This window comes from Nematolebias whitei, chromosome 14 (genome assembly GCF_014905685.2).
Source record: "Nematolebias whitei isolate Nwh7 chromosome 14, NemWhi1, whole genome shotgun sequence".
Lineage (NCBI taxonomy): Eukaryota > Metazoa > Chordata > Actinopteri > Cyprinodontiformes > Rivulidae > Nematolebias > Nematolebias whitei.
In genome coordinates, this window is record NC_056511.1 from 36,010,450 (window position 1) to 36,018,761 (window position 8,312).

Below are 8,312 nucleotides of genomic sequence, written 5' to 3' on the forward strand. Positions count from 1 at the left end.
GATGGATGGATGGATGGATGGATGGATGGATGGATGGATGGATGGATCAGCTGCTCACCGGCCGTGCGCATCTCTGCACCTGTTCTCATCTGCGGTGAAGGAAGTAGCAGCATCTACAAAAGCTGAAGCGAGCAGCGTGTTCAATTAAAATAGCCTTGTTCTATATTTTTCCAAATAATTTTGCCAATTTTTCCAAATAATTGATAATATTAATTAATTTCTAATAAATTTTAATATTTAGGCTATTTGTTTTGCATGTTAATATCCATTTGGTGACTTGTTAATAAACATAAATCTTATATCTTCCTTTCATAGTGTTTTTAAAACTATCATGTCAAACTGATTTGCTTACAAAATCAGTAAAAGCTTAATTAAAAAAAAAAGTTTTTTTTTTTTTTTTTTTTTTTTTTTCGGGTTCGGCCCTCTTATTACCGCTAATGTAATGGGTCTGGGTAGGGCTCCGAAAAAAGAAAAAAACTACGGGCTTGGTCCACTCCGAGCTGGATTTATTAGGCCCAAATGCAACTCTAGTTCACGGTGAGCCCAGGTGTGAGCAACAGAGAGAAACTGCAGGTGAAAACTCAACTGCAGCAATAAAAAGAGGACACCCGCAAATGTCTACGTATGTGTGCACACGTGACCAGTTCACCGCAATCGGGGAGATACCTGAACTGATACACCGCTCCCCGAGACTTTTGTATCTACAAAGTAAAATCTAACTTTCATTAAATGTTAATGTGCTGGGAACGCCATCATCGTACAAACTTGTGCAACTTGCACATGAGACCAAACTCCAGGTTCGAGAGACAGACAGACAGAGACGTGCACCACCGAGGGAGCGAGCAGCCAGTTGAGTTTCTCTCATGATGAGAGAGGCTGTTTCTGCTGCTTTAGTTTTTCTAAATAAATATTAACACAACATATTTATATTAAGACGAATATTTATATGTTCCTGATTATAACAAAGATGAGTTCTGTTTAACTTTAAATTTTCCCCCAAACTCACAAACTTCTCTCAGACAGTCAATTTCAGGGGGTTGTACTTTGTATGTTATTATAAATATCTGCTAAACTCAATACTAGGTGTAGAAAAAATTTCAGTCAACATATATTTTTCTGCTTTAGTCCATGTGTACTATTCGATATGGAGAAGAAGATTTATGTTATTTTCTGTAGCTAAGTATTTGCTACCTATCTGAAAACTACCGTAAACTGGTCTCGTATTAAGATTAATATATATATTCATAAAACTTTACTCAAAATACACAGTGTTTAACACTTTTTCAGTAACTTGGCATTGAGCAGCAAATTGCATTGTCTGTTTTATGAACCTATAGATGCATTCAAAGTGGAATAATACAGACGCTTACTGACATTCACCTGCTGCTGCAAACTATCACTTTAAGGGTGTTTGTTGCTGTTTATACAGGCACCGCTGCAGTTCTCCTCCTAAACATTTGGGGTCACTAATGAGTAAGCAATACTGCTACGTCAGGAAAAGTGGCAGAAGATTTGTTTTACCAGAGATAGATTCTTTACACACAAGCTAAACTACACTTTTTTTCAGGGTTTTTTTTAATCAAATACCTGGATTTGATTGACATAATAACACAGCAGATTACAATTTCATGGTAAAAATGCATCCATTCACAGCTGCTCTGATCCGGTCATTGTGCACGTGCATGTTTGTGAATCTGTATGAATCTTACATTTTTCGTGCCCCCTATACACACACACACACGTGCAAATTTAGAGCCAGTCTTGTTTTGCGCACACACAAAGATCCTTTACTTTTCAGCTGTGACAGCACCAGCCTTATAAGAGAAAACCCCTTGCAGCATGTATGTTCTGCTTCAAGAAAGAAGCAGAAAGTTCAACTTTAGGAAGCACAAAAAAATAGAAAAGAGATGTAGACAATAACTTTGTAACGACAGAAAGCAGTTTTGAAAGTTGCTAGTTGTATTTATGGGTTGCAGCTATTAACAGGAGAGTTCTAAAGGTAGTAATCTACCTGCACACACTATGTGTCTGCCTTTCTGTCCCTACATTTATCTCATCATTTGTCTGCATAAAGTTACTTAAACTGTCAGGGTTATTGCAGGCTTGACCTTTCTGTGAGAGTGATTACACAATTGTTGGTGGTAAAAGTGTTGATAAGCTTGGCCAAGTGAGCCTGTCAACTCTATCAAAGTCGTTTCCTGTTCCATCTCGTCTGGTCGAAGTATTTAACAAGCACAGTGAACTTTTTAGAACTTATTACTGACTAAAGTGCTTGCGATGAGGAGAGCACTCTTGGGAGATGCCAGGCAGAAAGGCAGTGGTGTGCTCATGTGAAAATGTTAACAGCCAACTTGTTTGGAGACACTCTTATCTAAATGAAATTGGAACAAGGACTGTGAAACATTCCTTTATATAATTTGCATTTGGAAAAAGGGACCCAAGGCTCATTATTTAAGAAAGTGTAAGCTCCTTTTGTGCCAAATCTCATTAAAGCCATCCCCAGCTCCTTTGTTTACTGCCTCTAATCGAGGCATTTATCTTTATTGTGTTGTGCCGATGTATGTTTGCTGAAATTAATACACATTTGAGTCTGAGCGAGGTATGGGTGTACCAGATGGATAATTGATTTTAAAGTGAATCAGAGCTGTTGAGCCATAAAATAGGTACATTAGCATGCATATTAATAAGGCAAATAAGAGCACTAAGAGGCCGCCACAAGGCCAAATACAGTAGCAGGCTTCATTAAGTCAAACGGCAAGTTATCCCCTGCTTCCTCTTTCTTTTGCAATTTACTCCCAGTCTTGTTTCTGTTGGTTAGGACACACAAAGGTTTCCTAAAATAAAGGATGCATGCCTGTATCACAAAACTCTGTCACATCACTGCCTTGCATACATCTGGCTCAGTGATGAGCAGTGAGCTTTGCGACAGGTGAGGCACTGATTATCTGGAATTGATGCTCACATATATGAACCCAAAATAGAAACGTATATTTCAATATAAATTGTTTTAAAATTATTAGAAAATGTTTGACACTTTGTTGTGCAGAGATGTTCTTCAACTCAATGATTCTTTCACATTTGTCTTATGGAGCTACTTTCTGGTCACAGACTCACCAAATTACACTTAAACCAATGGGAAGTCTCTACAATCTGACCTCGAAGGTTTTAATACCAAAAGCCAATCAGATTTCATCACTGCAATATTAGAGCTAAGTTTGGTTTTCTAGAATTTTCCAGTTTTATAAATTACAATTTTTTTTTTAATTGATCTTCAGTTGCTTAAATGGGATTGCACCCAAACCATTAAGCAATGGTATACAGAAACTGCAGGGCTACAGCAGATCTACCAGAACGGCTTTACATGGCGACTGTAAGGTTCGTTTTCGTAGAACCACTTTTGCTCCAAGTGTTCTCACTGTGAGAGGATCCACAATTTGGAACTCACTCCCTATCAGTTTAAATTCTATAACCAGGTTCAATATGTTTAAAAAACAAACTAAACCCTGACTGTGTGAAAAACAACATTGCATTCATGCTTAATGTTATTTATTGTTATGTTTTAATCCATTTGTTTAATGTGTATGGCTCATCTAGTTTAGAAAAATCCTTTAGTTTTGAGATATGATCTTCCATTTTGTCTAAACAAATTTAAATGAGTTTACCGTTTGTTTCACCTCTGCTACCCCTCTGTGTAACAGAAGAACGTACAGCGACTGCTTCGTTGTCCCTAAGGGGCAGCACTGCCCCCTATCGGTGCGGCAAAGTATATTCTGCTGCACCTCTCGTGTTTTTCAGCGTGCTTTATGACCGATTAGAAAGAAGAAATATGTCACACACATTCATTCAATATATTAGACTGTAGAACATCAGCATGTGCAACACATGTGTAATCAAACATGTATATTGGTGATATAAAGAGAGACAGCAATGGGCATGCACCAACCACCTACTTTATTTATTGTATATGACACAGCGCCCCCAGAGGTGAACCAGAACACTACACTGCCCCCCCCCCCCCGCCCCGTCCCGCCCCGCCCCGCCCCGCCCCGCATTGTTTGAACAGGCAATGCGTAAAGTCCGTGATTTTGACCACTAAAGTATTGAAATAATTCAAAAAACAGTTTTATAGAACAGTCAAGTGGTCAAATGTATTTTCTCTTATCACTGTCAGTATTTTACTTGTCATGGTGACAGGAGAGGCAATGCCTCACTTGCCTCCCCTGACGGCACGTCACTGATATGGCTGCAAATTCAGGCATTTAGTTACCATATTTATCAGACTATAAGTCGCATTAAGCAAAACAACGGTCAGATAAGTCAGACTTTATTCAACTCATTCACAATAACCACATAAAATCAGTTTGAGGTCAGTAAGCACAAACAGAATTAAAACATGAGGCACATGGGATTCTAAGGCTCACTGTCCATTTTTGAGAAAATTAAAGTATTTTAAGTGCACCTTATCGTCCGAAAAATACGGTACGTGAAACTTGATCTAAAGCAGTGCATCACACGTAATCTATATATATATATATATATATATATATATATTTGCTTCTCCCCATTTCAGAAAATGTTGAACTAAGGAAGAGTCAAGGTATCTAAGCCAACAGTTTCAAATTGGCATTTATTCTGTTGACAGTAAGACAGTATCAAACACATAATATCCAATACTTTGCTGCCTGTGATGGCTTTTCATTGTACCATATCACAGTTCTTTTCAGACCAAACAAACAATGAGAGGTTTCGTGAGAGCTATCCATCTGTAGCTTCCTAGTGATGACTTCTCATCAGCAGATGATGAGAACTGTTATTTATTTATATCTTTTTTATTCTCAGGCGCAGCCTCTGTCCTACTTCATCCAAACCAGGTTAAGGTTCCCTTCACCGCCTCTCAGAGTTGAATTTCGTTTTGTCTGCGAGAGAGACTCTGGCTGAGGCATTTTCCCATTGGGTCAGGAATAAATTGAACTTTTTCATGGACAGCAAACACTGATTAGATATTTATGACCAAGGTCAACCTTTCTGATTCCAGCTGGCACAGCCTACGAAGCATACAGAACAGAGCATTGACACACATACCCGCACTCGAACCTGCACACAGCATTCTTAGATGCACAAGAATACATGGGCATGCTAAATATATTCTGCATGCATTTATACACACCTTGATGTTGAAAACATACGCACACTAGCACACAGATCACATTTCTGACTAGACTTATCAAACACTAGAGCTTTGCAGCATATGCATTGTAATTATTTTCCCTATGAAATATCTTTCATATGATCAGAAGTCTCAAAAATATTTGTGGCTACTCAAATGGTTGATGGACAACATGAAATAAAACAGGTGAATAATGTCAAATATTTTGTTTTTGTCTTTAGAGGCAATTGGTTACACAAGAAAAAAATGTGTGTCTTCCTAAAACATAAAAAACAAGTGGAACAAATTACAAATCAATGAAAATGTGTATAACTGGTTTGAAACATGACTGGGCATGAAACAAGTATTTTAGAAGTGAATAAGAAGATTAATTTATTAGCATGAAATCATTTTGGGGGATTAGACTTTAGTCTTCTGGTGATATGCAAAGATTCAGAAGATCTGGAGAAATCTCTGTGTACAAAAAAGATATCTGAATATTGTGCAATTGTAATATTCAGATATCTTTGCTTTAAAATCAAACTGTATTCTTATATTTTGAAATGTTATCAGCACACAGCTCCAAAGCTTTGCATTGCTTATCTATGAAGGCACCGAACTACATTTTGAACATATTACAAGAGCCCTTCATTAAAACAAAATAAAAGTGTTTTGGTATTAAAGTGTGTCTGTAATGTAGATCAGGGGTTCTCAGACTTTTTGGGGTTCAGGGACCCCTTACAGGGGAGAAAAGTTTCAGGGACCCCCTCATAACCCTCATGTTTATTAAATAATTTACGTCAATTTGTCTCTTTAATGCAATGGAAATATACGTGTAACATAAATAATCAAGACCTGTTCTTTCATAGTGTTAATATAATTTTTATACTTTTAAACATGGGGTAGTTTTCATTCAAAACACACTTAATTAACAACATTTTTTAATTTAAACTTCCAAAAATTACAGTTTTGAGAAAATTAACAGAATCAAAAACCACTTTAAAACTTTATCTATTTGCTGGTGGAGGGTCTGGTGTCCCCTCCCAGAAAATTTTTAATAAAAAAAAAAAAAAAATTAATAAATATATATATATATATATATATATATTCTTTTTTTGCAGACCCTCAAGCACCAGCTTGGGGACCCCAGTTTGAGAACCACTGGCGTAGCTGTATTTTTCATAAATAAAACTAAAAGATGCAGTAAAAATCATATATTACACCAGAATGACCCCCCTCCCCCACAAAAAAAAATAAAAATAAAACACTTTTAAATCGACAGCAGTTATCAAAGTTGTTAAGGTTATTTTTACCTACTGATTATGTGTTTTAATAATATTAATTATGGTTTATTAAAGGTTCATCCACAAAAACAGCTTTCGGCTGCTCCCTTCTTCAGGGGTCACCACAGCGAACTGAGCCTGAAGACTGAGCAATTATTTTTATGCCGGATGCCCTTCCTGACACAACCACAGACCACTGAGCTACCACAGCCCTCTGTGTGGAGCAGAAAGCTGCTATCTAGGGTGCCCGGGGGAGGAGATGGGGGGGAGGGGGTTAAGGACCTTGCTCAAGGGCCCAGGGTGGGACAAATGAGGGTGAAAACAGGTGTGAGTGCTTCACCAATCCCACCCACGTTTTAATGTTGTTGGTAACGGGAGTTGAACCAGCAATCTTCCCATCTCCGACTCACCTTCTCTTACCTCTGCGCCACCACTCCCCTATGATAAGCAATCCATCTTGTAATTATGATGGCTCCATTTTTTTATTTACATCTCTACTGTCCTAAATAGAGGACATTTGCATCACTCACTTGTTCTGATTTTTAAACATTCCTCCTGTGTCCGGGCATTATCCTTCCAATGGCTACATGTTCTGTGTCTGCTCCACCTGTCTTCTTCACCCAAACCTAAGTTTTTGCTGCCCCGTCAGCAATTTTGTGTTTGTTAGTTGTAAAAGTAAAGCAATTATTATTTTTACTTGGAGTCTCTCGTTGCCTTCCTGCACGTGGGTTCAACATTACAAGCAGAGTCATGTTACATTCAGCCGAACATGCGTGTTTTTAGTCTGTGGGAGGAAACTGGAGTACCCGGACAAAACCCATGCATACACGGAGAGATGCAAACTCTACCTAAAAAAGTCCCCGGCCGGGATTTGATCCAGCGATCTTCTCGCTGAGAGGCAACAGCTCTACCAACTGCACCACCATGCCATTTAAAAAAAATTTTTTTTTTACTATTAGTCATCTGTGTCAGAAATGGCACTATTTGTATTTGAAGGACAGAAATAAATATGGAGGCTTTTTAAATAAAAATATAATTCTAAAAGATGTATTGGCTGATTAAAATTGGGGGGAAGCCTTACTAAGGTAACTAAAGTCATTTTTAGTAATTTCCAGACAATGACCACAAAGTTGCTTACACTCATGAGTACATTCCCAACATAAAGGACTTCATCCTCAGTACCCTAAATGAGACTAATTGTTATGTGATAATAGCTGTAAACAAATAAAACATTAATTATAAAGCAAAAGTTGTTTATAACTTTGATGGTGCTCTCATTCTTTAAGATTCCTACTCCTGTTAACTCACTCACCTTTTTGCTCCCCTCAGTTTCTTCTGTTTCCTAATTCTGATGCCTGCTCCCTTACATCATTTCTCAATATGTTGCCCACAGCTGCTTCTGTCTGAAAACTGTCCAGCTAATTAACTGGAAGGTCTGTGGTTGTAATAAGAACCATGACAGCAGACGAACAATACATCTGCTACTCTTAAATATCTCTAATGACACCGGATTCTCTGCCGGCTCCTTTTTTAATGTCTCATCCGCCCAGGGATTTCCAAACAATAACTTGTTTACAGAAAACACTGTTAAGTGACATCTATTATGATCAGGTTTGCTGTCTCCAGAAGATGGTTACATAGCTTGATCAAACAAATTACAACTATCTGCTTTATTGCAAGTGTAGTGAAAGTGAGCAAAATGTCAAAATGCACATTACCTTATTTATGTACTGTACCAGATTGCATATACAGTACTCCCTCGTTTATTGTGGGGGATCCGTACCCTGAAGACCCGCAATAAATGAAAAACTGCGAAGTAGAAATAGTAGTACAAGTATCCAAAAAAGTTCAATCTGGTCCTCTGGACATTCAAAAAAAAAAAA

General features: G+C 37.8%; 1 protein-coding gene across 1 annotated transcript in view; it reads left to right on the forward strand.

Annotated features, from left to right (window-relative positions):
• msi2b (musashi RNA-binding protein 2b) overlaps positions 1 to 8,312 on the forward strand; it is a 434,292-nt gene that overhangs the window by 328,018 nt on the left and 97,962 nt on the right. The gene's annotated exons all lie outside the window — the stretch shown is intronic.